Below are 16,945 nucleotides of genomic sequence, written 5' to 3'. Positions count from 1 at the left end.
AAGTGGTGGAAAGACAAAGAATCTGCCAACAGATAGGAGTAAGAAGATACCAGCTGAACTGTTAACAAACTTTTAATGTCTCCATGTGAGCTGAAATGAAGATCAGAATCTCCAAGAGTCCCAAAACAGCAAATCTGCATCCACTTGCCAACTCTTTCCTGTAAGCCTTAATCAAATACACATGGGTGGTGCACAAGGTGCCAGGGCAGGAAAGCTGAGAGAGCCCCTAAGTCAGGCACTTGTGAAGTCCCTAGATGCAACGTAGCAGCCTGACACCAGGAGGAAGGCAAGTAAGGGGACGGAAATCAGCTTTTACTGTCTCTACTAAAAATACAATAAATTAGCCGGGGGTGGTGGCGGACGCCAATAATCCCAGCTTCACCAGAGGCTGAGGCAGGAGAATTGCTTGAACCCGGGAGGCAGAGGTTGCTGTGAGTCAAGATCAGCCACTGCGCTCCAGCCTAGATGACAGAGCAAGACTCCGTCTCAAAAAAAAGAAAAGAAAAGAAGAGCAGGGTAGGCCAGGCACGGCGGCGCACACCTATAATCCCAGCACTTTGGGAGATCAAGACGGGTGATCACCCGAGGTCAGGAGTTCAAGACCAACATGGAGAAGTCCTATCTCTACTAATAATACAAAAATTAGCCAGGCACGGTGGCATGCACCTGTAATCCCAGCTACTCACAAGGCTGAGGCAGGAGAATCGTTTAAACCCTGCAGACGGAGGATGCAGTGAGCCAAGATCGTGCCAGTGCACTCCTGTCCAGGTGACAGAGTGAGACTCTGTCTCAAAATATAAATAATAATAAATAAAATAAAAAAGAGCAGGGCAAAGAGATACCTTCTGAGGAGCCGAAAGCCATGGAGAGTATAACTAACTCTCCAGTGTCCAGAAAGGCTAGCAGCCAAGCTATAAAACAAAGAGAAATCTCCCACCGTTCAGAAAGTTGGCAGCTTGGCTCTGAGGCATAAAGAGATCTCCAAGATCTTACTGGGGTTCGGAGTGAAAACTGCCAAAAACAAATTTGTGATCCCACTCTCAAACTATGTGAATCCAACGGTAAATTGACTCTAATGCTACTTCGAAGCCCAGATCCAGCTCAGTCCCCCACATTAACAGTGTGACAAAAGGAAGAGCAAGCCCTTTGTTGGGATAGATATTCCTCAGTCTATATTGTTCTTAATGTCCAGCACACAATAAAAAAATCATGCGGCCAGGTATGGTGGCTCATGCCTGTAATCCCAGCACTTTGGGAGGCCCAGGCGGGCGGATCACTTGAAGCCAGGAGTTCGAGATCAGCCTGGCCAACATGGCGAAGCCCCATCTCTACTAAAAACACAAAACATTAGCCGGGCATGGTGGCACACACCTGTAATTCCAACTACTCAGGAGGCTGAGGCACGAGAATGGCTTAAAGCCAGGAGGCAGAGGTTGCAGTGGGATGAGATCGCACCACTGCACTCCAGCCTGGGTGACAAAGTGAGATGTCTCAAAAAAAAAAAGATAATAATAATAAATAGAAATAATGGGACACAAGGAGGAGACAAACATGGTCCATTTTCAAAAAGTCAGCAGGGGTACATCCATATACGATCCTGATGTTGCAACCAGTAGACATAACCATGAATAAATGTACTAAAAGACTTAGTGAGGAAGATGAGCAGGTGAAGGATTTCATCAGAGTAAAATAACTAAATAGGTAAACAGAAAAGCCAGAAATGGAAATTACAATTTCAGAAAGAAAGAACTCATTTGATGAGCTTAACAGAAAACTGGACATAGCAGAAGGTGGTTCTATGAGTTGCAGAGAGAGAAAAATGGAAAACAAGAAAACTGCCCAAGGACTGAGAAATAATAAATGGTTTGAATATACTGGAGTCCCAGAAGACAAGGAGAGAACTGGATAAAAGAAATATCTTAAGAAAATAATAATCTGATAATTTCCCAAATGTAATGAAGGACATCAACCCACAGATCAAAGAAGCTCATTAAATCCAAAGATAACAAATACAAAGAAAAATCACACCTAGGCACATCATAGCCAAAGTGCTAAAAACCAAAGACGAAGAGGAAATACTCAAAGCAACCAGAGGAAAACGAGACATATGACTTGTAGAAAACTGCAATAAGGGCAACATTTAAGAAGGCTAAATTTTATCAAAAATAATTACAGTCAGAATATGATGAACTAACATGTTTAGAATGCTGAGGTGTGGGGAAAATGACTATCACACAAGACTGTCTAATTAAAAAAAAACTAAAGAAAGAACTCTCAAAACTAGCTTTAAAAAAAAAGGAAACAATCCAATTATGAAATGAGTGAAAAAATAAATAAATATTTCACCAAAGAGGATACACAGATGGCAAATAAGCAGATGAAAAGATGGTCAACATTATTAGGCATTAGAGGAATGCAAATTAAAACCACAATCAGGTATCATTACATTCAGGTTAGAACAGTTACAATAAATAGTGATAATACCAAAGTCTGGTGAGGATGCAAAGAAAATGGATCACTTATACACTGCTGGTGAAAATGCAAACTAGTACAGCTACTCTGGAAAACAGTTTGGCAGGTTCTTACAAAACTAAAGATTAACTTGCCAATAATCACATTCATGGGTATTCATCCCAGAGAAAATATATTCATACAAAACCTGTACACAAATGTTCATAGCAGCTTTACTCATAATAGCAAAATAGTACAAACAATGCAAATGTCATTTGTGTGGATTGTTGAACCAACTCTGGTATATCCATACAACTGTAAACTGCTCAGCAATACAAAGGAATGAACAATTGATACATAAAACAACCTGGACAGACCTCAAGGACATTTTGCTTAGTGAAAAAAGTACATCGCAAAAGGTTAAACATGGTATGATTTCAAGTATATAACATTCTGAAAACGACACAACTAATACAGATGAAGAACAGGGGCCAGGGACAAGGAACAGGATGGCTGAGAGTACACAGAAACTGGACAAGGGAGATTTTGTGGTGATGGAACAGTACTGTATCTTGATGGTGGCAGTGTTATAAGAATCTACACATATGATAAAACTGCAGAGAACTTTACCCACTCGCACACACACACCTGCAGCTTAAAATACAGTAAACAGTGAATAAGGTACTTGGTACGTACCAGTATCAATTTCTTGGTTTCTGTATTATACTACAAGCTATAAAAGATGTCAACTTTGGGGAAGTTGGGCAAGGGTACATGGGACTGTGAATTTTTTTATGCCATGTTCTCTGAGATTATTACTATATAAAAATAAAAGGTTTAATATTTTAAAAGGAAGACAAAATAAAGACATTTTCTGATAAGCCAAAGCTGAGCAGATCTATATTTAAAAAGATGCTGAAGTTCTTCAGACTGAATGGAAACAGTATCAGACAGAAACAGGAAGAAAGAACACCAAAAGACATTAAGTGTGTTCCTCCTGAGATATTCCTTTGTTCAACTAACATTTGTTAAATATCTTTTCTGCAAGTCTTTATGGTAAGTGCCATGGGATCAAAAACAAATAACACTCATACTATCTATGCTACAAACCTACACATAAATATTAGCAACAAATGACATTGAAGACTATGTTATCAAGGTACTTATACACTGCTGGTGGTTATACAGAAAAGGAAGTTGTTATTGGGAAATGGTAGGTAAAGAAAGACTTCCCAGAGCTGAATCTGAAGATGAATGTTAAATGAACAAGTGAGGGACAGTATTCTAGGCAAAGAGTCTGCCGGAGAGAGAGCAGCCACAGAGCAGTGAACGAGGAAGACATACATGTGGAGCTCCAAGAGCTCAAGAGACCCGAGGAGGAGGAGGAAGAAAAATCCCCAGGAAATGACAGAAGACAGACGGGGGATGGACAGGCAGAGCCCAAAAATCACCTGTCAAATCAGGAGGATCTACAAGTAACCGGGAGAGTTGGAAGGAACTGAATTTACTTAGGAAAGGAATAGAAGACAGGTGTTCCAGGGAGGTAACTTTGGCAGTATGAATGATGTACTCAGGGAAAGCGATATAGGAGCTAGAACAGGGCAGTAATACAACAGTCCAGAAAGGAGATGGTAGTAAGCTTAGGCCAAGGCAGCAGCCAGGAGCACAGGAGTCAAAGGGCATATACAAGCTAGCTGAGGATCAAGAGGAAAGGGAGGAACTGACGATCACTCCCACAATTCCAACTTGAGTGCTGAAAAGATTTTACCTTCATTTGTCTCAAAAGGGAATAGAACAGTAAGGAGCAGGTTTTGATGGAAAAATAATAATTACACTTTTGGAGATGGTGATCTTGAGGTACAGGGGGAACTTCCAGATATCTAACAAATGCAGAGAGCCTGGAGCAGAGCCCATAAATTAGCCCTCGCTGGAACTGAAGGACTAGAAGAGCATTTGATGGGATTGCCAAGGGGAGTAGATACAAAATGAGAAGAAAACAGCATTAAGAATCAAATTCCAGGAGGAAAAGGCCCTTTGAAAATTAATACTTTAAAAAGTATAAATTGGAATACTTTTGTTGTCATTATATGTTAAGAGCCTTAAATTACTTAAATCAATGTAACTAATTCTTCTTCTAGTAATACAGTAATATATGAATAAAGGAATGAACACAAATGTGGACAAAGATTTGTACACAATGATGTTCCCTTCAGTGTTATTTATGTAATAAAACACAGAAGCAACTAAATCAGCCAAATGAAGGAACTGATTTAAAGCAAACTATGTTAGATCTATAAATTATTACACAATGACCTATGCAGTATTTTAGAAGACTTGTTAATTATGTGATAACATTTTTCTGACATGACACGAAATGGAAAAGCATACAAAGTAGTGTCTATAGGATTTATTTATGAAAGAATATTTATTGAATACCTACTATATGCTAGTACCTAAGTGCTGAATATAAAATGCAGTAAAAGGCAGACAATTCCTTGTTTTTAATGGACCCTGGATTCCACTGGAATGTGACTTAAAAAGAGCAAATAAATAAATCTAAAAGAAAATATGACATGAAATAAATGCTAAGGCACACAAAACAGTGACATAATAAAATATTATCAATTATATAAAAATACCTGAAGTTAAATTTAAAGACATAAAGCACAAGATTAACCGTAAATAATAATAATTTAAAACAAAGCAAATTTCAGGTGGCTTGGTAAATGGCCTAGAAAAATAAAGGTGAAATTATAAACAGTGTTTGGGTACTTTATGATTCAATCTTCAGCATATTCACAAGACAGAACTTTTACAACCTTTCATCTTTCTCACCCTCAAACCAAAAAACTCAGGAGGCACCGGCAAGCAGTATGCTGAGGGAAGTCCATGCTTCTGCCAAGTCCGTTTGGACCAGAATGAATTCCTCAGTAATGCTTAAGGTAGAAAGTTTTGCAAGATAAACGACCCTTCCATAAACAAGCTAAGATGATATTTTTTATATTTCCACTTTCATTACAGTACAATGCCCCCACTCCCCACCCACATTCACCTAAATTCATTCACCCATTCACTGAACCAATATTGCACGGCAGGGACTCCCTTAAAATCGTAACATCCCCTAAAAACAGTACTCGAATGCTACAGAAACTCAAAAACCAATTCCTAAAATAAAAATATTAGACGGCTTAAACATTTGTGCAAAGTCTAAACTGAAGAAAATCACTGTAAATATTGCCACAAGTTGTGTAACATTACAGAAATATCCTTAGAAAATAACCCATGTATGCTTAACACACAGAGACAGGCACATGCATACACAGCTCAATGACATTTATCCTGAAAAACTTACCCTGGAACAGACAACTGACAAGACACTGATAAGAATGTCTTCCTATTAGAGGTAGAGAAATTGAGAAAACATTGTATTGTACACTGAATTGTGTATAATCCACCAAAATCATGTAGAAGCTCCCATCCCTGACGTGATGCATTTGGAGACAGGGCCTTTATAGAGGTAATTAAGGTTACATGAGGTCACAGGGTGGGACCCAGATCCTAGGGGACCTATGGCCTTAGAATAAGAGATACCAAACTCACACTCTGCACCCACTCAGAAGAAAGGCCATCTGGGGACAAAGAACTCGCAGGTAAACCGGAAAGATGGCCCTCACAGGGAAGTGAACCCTGCTGGAACTGTGTTCTTGGACTTCAGAGCCTCCAGAACTGTGAGAAAATCTCTGTTGTTTAAGCTAGACAGGCTGTGGTATTTTGTTATCCAGCCTGAGCTAAGACACACTGTAAGGTGAAATTATCATAAAATTCATGAGTAAAACTGAGATTCATTCCCTCAAAAAAACACAAAAATATTTCCAATATTCTAGAATCTTTCCTGAAAATTCAGTATTACTCAAACTAACATTAATCATAGGCTTCTTAAAAAGTCAGCTGTCTGGGTGAAATATTTTATTATTAGAGATTAGTCAGTTAAATAAATCACTGCGTAGAAGTTGGTGATATCATGAACTTCATTAAAACTGTAGTTCAGCAAAGCTTATTGGTCCAGAAATCAAGCAAAGCCCAAAATAATCTAGAGTCACTGCGGTAGAAAGCAAAACACACACACACACACACACACACACACACACACAAAACACTCGCCTGCTCCTTTGAGGTCCTTTTGAATGACTACCTAGTGTCTTCTCCAGAGCCAGACATCCATTCTGAAGCAACAGCTGAGTGCATGGGGTTAACATACCACACTGAGCCCGGCAGGGACGCAAGTACCTTAAGGGGTGACCAAGTAATAGTCACCAGTGCCCCCATCTCCAACCTCAAGCACCTACAACTCAGTCCTCAGACCTTTTCTCTTCTCTATCCCCACTCCCTCCTTTCCTGATCTCACAGTTTTAAATGACACATATATCCTGACAGCTCCCAAATTCCCAGCTCCAGGCCGGACCACTTTCCGTGATACCCAACAGCTAACTCAGTATCTTCATGTGGGTGTCTAACACACAACCCTAATATGAAATTCAACATGCCCAAAACTGAACTCCTGACGTCCCCCAGCAGTCTGGAGCTCATGGTCTCCCCCTCGTAGTTCATGGCAACCCCATGTATCTCAGCTGCTCGAGTCAAAAATCCTGGGCATCCTTAATTTCCCTCCCTCACTGTCAGATCCACCAGCAAATCCTACTAGTGGTTCCACCTTCTAAATACATCAAAATCCTACCGCTTCCCCCACCTCAACGGCTTCCATCCTCACCCAAGCCTCCCGGCTGGTCTCCACTTTACTCTCTGTTCCCCGACAGACTGTTCTCCTAAGAAGCTAGAGAATTTCTGTCAAAGAAGTTGGATCACATCTCTCTTCCATTTCAAACCCTCTGGTGGCCGGCCATTCAGCACTCATGGTGTGATGAAAATCTAAAACCTTTACGATGACCTAAGAGAGTCACATCACCTGCTTCCTACCCTCCCCTAACCACTCTGTCCTCATCTCTTATTCTCTCCCTCTCCCTCCCTCACTCTACTGCAGGTCTTCTCCCTGAACACCTACACTACAGAGTAGCCCACCAACACCTTTGCACTTGCTACCATCTCTCCTGGAATGTTCCTCCCCACCCACCCACACTTCCAAGGCTCAGTCCCTCACACCTCCTTCAAATCTCTGCCCAAATATTACCTCTGCCTCACCCCAATGAAAACTGCAAGTCCTGAACTTCCTTAGCCCTTTTAAATGATTTCGTTCTCTCCATTACCATCTATTATCTTCTAATGTGCTACGTGTGAATAATTTATTAATTTGTCTCCTTTACTGCCTAATTCTCCCATTAGAATGCCAGCTTTGTGAGGGCAGGGATTTTTTTGAGGTTTTGTTCACTGATGTGTCCCAGTGCCCAGATCAGTGCATGGAACACAGTAGGTGTGCAGTAACTCACTGTCCCAGTGCCCAGATCAGTGCATGGAACACAGTAGGTGTGCAGTAACTCACTGCTGACAGGACGAAAAGTGTATGTGGCATTTCACTCCCATGTGTTACATAGAAGAACCCAGAGAAATATTAGCTTAGCAGACTTTTGACATACTGATTTGGACCCTTTCTCTGTGTGCCCTCCCTTGGTGATCTCACCTAACAATCTCATCGAGATCTGCAGTGCTGAAATCCCATCCAGATTATTTTTGTGAGTAGATTTATAGGGCATACTTCCGGCTTAAGACTCACATTTAAAGGTGACATCTGTGGGAGGAAAGACATTTAAAGAGAAAAAGAAATTTAAAATGAATAATCTATTTGCCATCTTCTTTCGGGTTTCTTTTTTCTCAAATAAAAAAAGGTCAAAATTCAAAACTATTACTGGAGTTAAAGTAAATACCACGTTACATTTTTACAGAGAGTAAGGGGTGGCAATCTTATTAGTGCAGAAATAACTAAAAATACCACAAATTTTACTTTTTTCTCTGTGATTTAACAGGTGTTGGAGGGGGCTTCTCAGCAGAGGGTCACGAATAAAAAATTAACAGGATGGAAATTAATGCGACGGGAAATCAAAGCATCCAGGCTTCAAACCAAGAACATTCTGACAATGTCTTACAAACTGAGGACTGACAAAGCATATTAATGAGAAATACTATTAGAATGCTATTCAGATATGGGTCTTCAGTTGCAGCTTTCCAAAAGAATTGGTTTCAAAGGGGAAGGGGAAGTTACACATAGAAAAGCAAAAGCATGTTTGTGTTTTCCATTCCCTCCTGTACACTGAGCTCATGAGGTGAACCTTCATCTGCCCTGGCCTAAGTCCAGCAATGGGGGATGGCCATTCAAGAAACTAACACAAGAATCAGGATGGCACTGCTCACTGAACATGTGTGAACATGTTTACCTCTGTTCAAAACAATCCAAAGCATGAGGTCTAACATTCCCTCAGAGGCAGAAGGTATCCTACACCCCAAGCTACACTAACTGCATTATCTTTCATTGTATTTTAAGTGCACATATATATATCTGCCAGACTCTGTTGTGCTTTGGAGAAATAACTAAAGAAAAGCTTTAAATACTAGATATAGTCAAAAATCACTCTAAAAGTATTATCACGGTACCTAATTTATTCTTGACATTCAACTAAAGCCAAAACAGCAAGACCCCTCATACAAATGCATCTATTGACGATGCCACATCAGGCTGCCGTCACTAAGCCTCAGTAAGACTTTACCATTTGCCTACATAAGTCACTTTCTAAGCCATATGGTTGTCCATCCCTGCTGGGCTCAATTTGCAGTTAAGTTCTGATATCTAGCAACCACAGCAATTCCCACCATGACACCCTGTTCAGTGGCCACTTCTTCCTTCAATGCTCTCCAGGCACTGCCTCCTCCACTCCACATTACTCAGTTCTGAGAGGAACCATTTTTAGTGCTAAACTTCATATCTGATAGAACAAGCTGAAACTTCTTCCAAACTAATACTCTCACAAAACAAAAAACACCCTATAGTGCACCTATGTGGCTGAACAAAAACAGAAGGAACCAAGCTAACTATCCATCTACTGAGTATTTGAAAAGCAGACATGGAAGAATGCTCAACCTCATGCAATATAAAGAAATACAGGACCAGGCACAGTAGCTCATGCCTATAATCCCAGCACTTTCAGAGACTGAGGCAAGAGGATCATTTGAGCCCAAGAGTTCGAGACTAGCCTGGGCAACATGCTGAAACCCCATCTCTACCAAAAACAAACAAACAAACAAATAAAAAAAACCAAACAAACCAGGAGTTGTGGTGTGTGCCTGTGGCCCCAGCTCCTTGGGAGGCTGAGGTGGGAGAATCACTTGAGCCCAGGAGGTCAAGGCTGCAGTGAGCCATAATCATGCCACTGCACTCCAGCCTGGGTGACAGAGTGAGACTCTGTCTTAAAAAATAAATAAGTAAGTTATAGAAGAAATACAAATTAGAGCTGCAATGCCATGCCATTTTAACTTGTTAGATGAGCAAAGATTAAACATATGAAAAATCCCAGTACTGGCCAGGATGGGGAGGGACACAGGTACTCTCTGACACTTTACTGGTGGAAGTAAACTGTTCCGCACTTTAAAACTACAAAAGTGTTGACAAGATCAAATTAGAATCTAGAGGAAAAATATACACATATTTCCTAAAATGTAATCTGTGATGGTAACTGAAACAGAAGCCGATTTGGGGATACTATTTGACTTTGGTAAAAACACAAGTAGGGTTTAATCTCTTCCCCCAACTTCCTGGCCACAGCTGACTGAATGGGGACAGACACTACCTAAAATGGGCCAGGTTTCCCTCCCAGGAATCTGGACTTGGGATTGTGTGGTTCTGATTTGGTCTGGTCATGTGTGTTTTTCAACAGTGAAAACATAAACTCCACATCACATTAAGTCATCCTGCCTCTATTTCTATTTAGCATACAAACAGCATTTGAGGATTCAATAAACCGACTTCCACTTTGAATTTTTCAAACTTACACTCTAGGGTTATTTTCTGCTTAAATTCTTGTTTTTCCTAACCTTCCTTCTCATCTTTCTCATTTGAAGAACAGTAATTTCTATCAGCTTATCTGATTATCATATTTACTTCTGCTTAAGAGCATTATTTACAGTTATTTAATAGACTGACTCTTGTGTAACTAGAGTCAACAAATTCCAAACCTCGCCCTCTACCTCACAATATTATTCTTGATGGGATTATGGAGTTGCTGGTAAACTTTTCTTTAGGGTTTGGTTTTGAATTTTTTTGTTTTTTTTCTTTTTAAGTCCCATAGCAATCATAAATCAAGGAATCCTCAATGTAACTTTCCAAAAGAGACAAAGAAACCTTTGGTCTCTTCATTTTAAAAACTCATTTTAATTTAATAGTGACTGACATTCACCAACAGATGAAGATCAATTTTTCCTCTTCATTTGTTCCATTATTTTCCAGTTTGTTACAGAATTATACAAGCTACGGATCTGATGTGCCCTTCAAAATGTCAAGTTTGAGTTTAGAGAATTAGCACCCCCTTGATTGTCTTCTCCTATGAACCCATCACTCTGTCCAGCAGCTCTCAATCTAACAACACCCAAAAAGCAAAGAAGATATACACACTTATTTCAATCATAATAGTCAATTATGACAACGCAAATAATTTAAGCTTTCAAAGCACTTAATTCTGCTGAAGATACAATCATGTTACATACTTCAAAAATGATACTCCCCCATCCTGTTTTTGGAGAACTCTGAAAATCCAGACAATATGCTTCCTTTCAAAACACCAACTGGTTATAGAGGAAAAGAAACAGACAAATGATCTTGCCAAGAGCCATTTCTGTAGTTTCCCTCCACTGAGTAGCCCTTTCAGTGGCTACAAAGATTTAAATTCAATCCTTGATTGGACTGATGATACACCACCTTTTATTTATTTAGAATTGAATTTTCAAAAAAAAAAAAAAAACAAACCGGTTTCGGGAACTCTAATTCAGTTGTTTCCAATTTTTCCAAGTATGAGGACCCCTCTGCAATATAAAACAAAAACAAAACAAAACAAAACAAAACAAAAAAACTGAGGATTCTTCTTTTTTTTTTTTTTTTGAGGCAGGGTCTCACTCTGTCACCCAGGCTGGAGTGCAGTGGCACGATCCTGGCTCACTGCAACCTCCACTTCCCAGGCTCAAGTGATCTGCCCGCCTCAGCCTCCCAAGTAGCCAGGACTACAGGGGTGTGCCACCACACCAGGCTAATTTTTTATGTTTTTGGTAAAGACAGGGTTTCGCCATGTTGACCAGACTAAAACTGAGGATTTTTTAAATCGCTCTATCTAGTGATGAGAACATAGAAACCAAAAAAACTGTCAGTACAAAATAACTCTCTTAAAAGCACCTGCAAACATCTACAAAACAGTAAAACACAAATTTAATCTTTTTATTACAGAGCCAGTTAATGTCAGAATAAGGTCTAAAACCCAGTCTCCAGATTTATAATACAGATGGGGCTCTTAGAATTATCATGGAGGGCAGGTGTTTCTCAAGTAGCCCTGACAATTCTCTTAGGAACTAGACAAGCTGACTTGAAAGTTCTTATAGAAAAGCAAACAAAGACAGACAAGACAATTCTGAAAAAGAAGAATAAGGGTAGAGAACATCCCTTATTAGATATTAAAACATTATAAAGCTTCAATAATAAAAATAGTGTGAATAAATAAACCTATAATGGAATAGACTAGAAAATGCAGAAACTGACAAAGTATATATAGGAACACAGTATAGGATGGATGTGACATTTTAAATCCCTAGGGTAAGAGTTATTGGTTAAATGCTATTGTAACAACTGGATACTCACTAGAAGAAAAAAATCAAATTGAGTCCGCACTCTCCCCCTTATACCAAAAGAAGTTTCAGGTGTATTAATAGCAAAAATGTACAAAATAAAACCAATAAAGAGCGAAAAGAAACAAAAAAAATTTTTTAACAATCTTGAAGAAGAAAATGTCTTTCAAAACATTATTGAAAAACAAGAAAGGCCAAATATTAAACTACTTGAAAAAAATCAAATATTACTTCATTACAGAAAATTCAAAAAACAAAATCAAGATTATATATCAAATGAGGTATTTGTGGGGCATCACAATTCTATCCACAAACCTGGGGTTCTGTGACACCCAAGTACAGCACTCTATTCCATGCAATTCCAAACCACTTGAAAGGAAGCTTTTAATACAGTTAAAATCAAGTCATCTAACAGAATCCTTTCTTTCCTAGGCCCATGAAGTACGTTTTCTACAGCACCATCCTCAGCTATTACCTCCACTCACATTAGAAACTGTCAGCCACACAGTAAGGCAAGGGCTTTTATTACGCATTTGGGGATTTACAGTTTAATTTTAGCAGAAGACAGACACAGCAAAGCGATACAAGTCAAAAGGTTTTTCTAGGCTTGCTCTGGGATTATACGGTCTTACCACCAACATGCAGGTTCGGCAGTGAACACTTATCAAATTTATAACATCAACAGAGACTTCTGAGCCCCTACTAGATGGAACCAAACCTGAGATGAAGAACAGTCTACTGCCTTCCAGAAGCTTACAATCTAACTTAGTCAAAGAGACCATGAGGTAAGGACATCTGCTTACCAACTAGCGGTAACATAGAATTATGCTTCAGTCTTCAAATCTCTCCATATGACTGAGTACAATAAAATTAGAGTTCTTTAACTTGTCAGTATAAGGAAAGCACAGCTAACCATATGATTTTTCTCAAACCTAGTGTGTAGGCATACCTAAGTGATTCAACCCAAAACCTGAAAACACTAATGTAACCCATATCAGCTCAGTGAGGGACTCCATTCACAAGGTAATTAATGTAAACAGCTGCCGTTTACATTTGGATCTTTAGTTCTATACCATCTGGATTTTCATCATTTTTATTTCCCTTTATCCATAGCTGGTATTTCTCCAAGTTCTTGTCAATTTGTTCTTCCTTTTTGACACAAAATATTATTTATTACAGCTATAAATTGGCTTTCTTCATCTCAGTCCCTTTTTTTTTTTTTTTTTTTTTTTTACGTTTTTCTTTCTTTTTGCATTCCAGGGTACTGCTTGGGAAAATGCTATTATTTATGCCATGGTGAAAGCTGAGTCAGAGGGGATCTATCATCTCACTACTTTCCTTCCAGATGATGGAATGCCAGCTGTATTCCTCCACTCCCTTGACTATTTAGTTAGCATGAGTTATCAGAACTATCAGCAGAGTAACAACAGTTTTCATATTTTAATTTACAAAGAAGACTTTGAAACACACAGTAAGGACTTTCTGTAAGGTCAACCTACAGGGCAATACTGACTTTGCAAGAAATTCCAAAACTGCTTGTCTCGTATATGCCTTCAACACACAACCACTAGCAACTAAAATTTCTGAATAATTATCTCACATCTTTCTTTGCTGCCTGTGAATGCTTCCTAGATAACTGAACATAAAACTGAGGAATGCTTTACAAATTCCCTATTTTAACTTACAGAAATAATTAAACTCAAGACAAATTATATTTTACCCGGTAATTACAAAGAAATGACTGAAATTACAAGTCAACTCCAATAAGCCATCCTTAATAAATTTCTACAATACTAGTAATTCCATTGGTTAACGACCAGAACTCTCAATAAAGTTCAGTGTGTTTATCAATACAGATTAACAGTGACCATACAGTCTTCATTTCAAATCCTAGGACTAGTTTCCACAAAAATTGTGTTCACTGCATAGCACTGGAAATTAAGGTCACCTTTTTACTTTACAAATAAGCACCTTAGAGAAGAAGTCGTAGTGAGTATTTCCCAAGAATAAAAAAGACACTCTTTCACATTTGCCACAGTCAGGAATTTTCATAACCTTGAGATGGTTCATCTGTGTTCCAGCAGATACCACTAGTCACCCAGCAAAAGCAGTAGGAAAAGGAAAAGGTTCACCATTCTGTTAATTTACCAGTCCCTTGTAACTAAGTGATTAATCTATGACGAGAGGGAAGAAAGAGGTACCTGGAAGGAAGTGTCTTTGTTAGATGCTTGTTTGATCTCCATAATCCTGCAAAACCAAGTGTGTCTCTTTTTCCCCTCCAGGGAGGTGGTGGAGGTACCACTTAGAAGTTAGGGGGTTAAGTACACGTTACAGGAAGTCACAGGTCCCATGCACTGAGCCCAAACACACTTCACTGAATTGAATTTTCAGAACCTTTTTAAGTGATCACATCTCTGGTAAGCCATTTCGGCTTCTGCACTGCAAACTCTTTGGGCGACTTGAGTGGCAACCACACTTCTGACTCCTGTTACTATCTGCCGCTGCTGTGGCTATTTGAAGAGACTGAAATAGGCTTTAGGTAGCCTCCTGATCACAAAAGCCCACTCCAACAAAGCTAGAGTGGCTTTCCAGGCTTAAAGAAGTGGGAAAAGGATGTTCTAGAAATGAAATACTGAGGGTAAAGTACAAACACCACAGTGGAGGGTGCTCAGGATCATTCTTCTGAAAAATGGGTCAAAGTAATAAATCATATTCATAATAAACAAATAATTTTCAATGAAATAAGGAATTTTCAATGAAAGATACTACCTAGCAGAAAATAACTCCTATGTGGGCTTAAGGAGCCTTCGACTCTTAGCTTCACTCCCACTTCTGCCTACTCTAATTATGAACTACTCTGCATCTTTAAGTACTTCCATTTTGAGTAAAAACAAAATAATAAACACTACAGGAGAAGGAGCCCTAGACTAGAATCTGGATTTCTTGAACCAGCTTTACTGTTCACTTGCCATTTGTGACCATAAGAACCTTTCTGTTTCTTACCCATTACTGAAAATAATTGTTTTTTCTGTCCTGGCTTGCTCCCTTTGGAACTTGTCCCCATGTGACTAGTGTCATCTGAATAATAAGCCACCTTATGGTATTGTACACACCAAATGAGATCACATAACTAAAGACACTTAACCCACAAATCATTACGCAAACATGTACTCTTATCAAAACTGATAGACGCTATCCACAGTAACTCTGTCCAAACTGCTTTACCATGGCTATCTTTCCACTAAGACCCTAGGCTTCAAATGACCACTTTAGCATTCATTTCTTTCTGCCCCCACTTTAAGCATCCGTAGAGGTGCCTGTCATTATCTTTCTTATTGACTAATTATGCTCCCAAGATATCTATCCTATTAGAATACATGTTAATAGCTGAAAACAGAGACCTACATTATTTTTGCCCTCTCTTCCAAGGTATGGTCTCGAAACACACACACAGATCTGAAGGTTTCTTAAGGATTTTCTCTCTATTGCTGCTTTCTTTACTCTGACAGTTACTGGGAAATTTTCTACTCTCAGCACAGCACTAAGCACTTTATTTATTATTTATATTCTCTTACTTAAGTATACTCTTTAAATATAACACTGTGGGGTAGGCTTTTTTCTTTTTTTTTTTTTTTTTGAGACGGAGTCGCACTCTGTCGCCCAGTCTAGAGTGCAGTGGTGTGATCTCGGCTCACTGCAACCTCCGCCTGCCGGGTTCAAGCAATTCTCCTGCCTCAGCCTCCTGAGCAACTGGGACTACAAGTGCACACCGCTACGCCCGGTTAATTTTTTGTATTTTAGTAGAGACGGGGTTTTCACTGTGTTGCCCAGGCTGGTCTCGAACTCCTGAGCTCAGGCAATCTGCCCACCTCAGCCTCCCAAAGTGCTGGGATTACAGGTGTGAGTCACTTCAGAAATTCTGTTAACTTAAATTTAAATGAAACTTGCAAAATCTTCTGAGGATAGCCAGATTAATCAAATTGTATTCAACTTAGGAAAAGAAACCACATTCCATCCATTCACATATGGTTTCCTTATTTTATCACAACCAATACTTTCAAAATAATCTTTAAAAAAAGAAATTTTACCAGGTATAGCGGCTCACACCTGTAATCCCAGCACTTTGGGAGGCCAAGACAGGCAGATCACTTGAGCTCAGGAGTTCAAGATCAGCCTGGACAACATGGTGAAACCCCATCTCTTCTAAAAATACAAAAAATTAGCCAGGCATGGTGGTACATGCCCGTAATCCCAGCTACCCGGGAGGCTGAGGTGGGGGGATCAACTGAGCCCAGAAGTCAAGCTTGCAGTAAACCAAGATTGTACCACTGCATTCCAGCCTGGGTGACAGGAGTGTGATCTTGCCTAAAAAAAAAAAAGAAAGAAATTTATGCCAGGTGCGGTGGCTCACGCCGGTAATCCCAACACTTTGGGAGGCCGAGGCAGGTTGATCACCTGAGGTCAGGAGTTCAAGACCAACCTGACCAACACGGAGAAACCCCATCTCTTCTAAAAATACAAAATTAGCCGGGTATGGTAACACATGCCTGTAATCCCAGCTACTTGGGAGGCTGAGGCAGGAGGATCGCCTGGACCCAGGAGGTGGAGGTTGCAGTGAGCTGAGATCGTGCCACTGCACTCCAGTCTGGGCAACAAGACAAAAACT

General features: G+C 39.6%; 1 protein-coding gene across 10 annotated transcripts in view; it reads right to left on the bottom strand.

Annotated features, from left to right (window-relative positions):
- WASF3 (WASP family member 3) overlaps positions 1-16,945 on the bottom strand; it is a 132,651-nt gene that overhangs the window by 88,098 nt on the left and 27,608 nt on the right. The window contains exon 1 of one of the 10 annotated variants that reach the window (XM_073012986.1): positions 8,084-8,105. The exons of the other annotated variants lie outside the window; for them this stretch is intronic. The gene's annotated coding sequence lies outside the window, so the exon portion shown is untranslated. Of the gene's footprint in view, positions 1-8,083; positions 8,106-16,945 lie in introns of those variants that run through there. 10 annotated transcript variants of the gene reach the window in all.

Source organism: Chlorocebus sabaeus, chromosome 3 (genome assembly GCF_047675955.1).
Source record: "Chlorocebus sabaeus isolate Y175 chromosome 3, mChlSab1.0.hap1, whole genome shotgun sequence".
NCBI classification, from domain to species: Eukaryota; Metazoa; Chordata; class Mammalia; order Primates; family Cercopithecidae; genus Chlorocebus; species Chlorocebus sabaeus.
The sequence above is the reverse complement of the archived record's forward strand: the minus strand, read 5'-3'. Positions and strand labels throughout refer to the sequence as shown.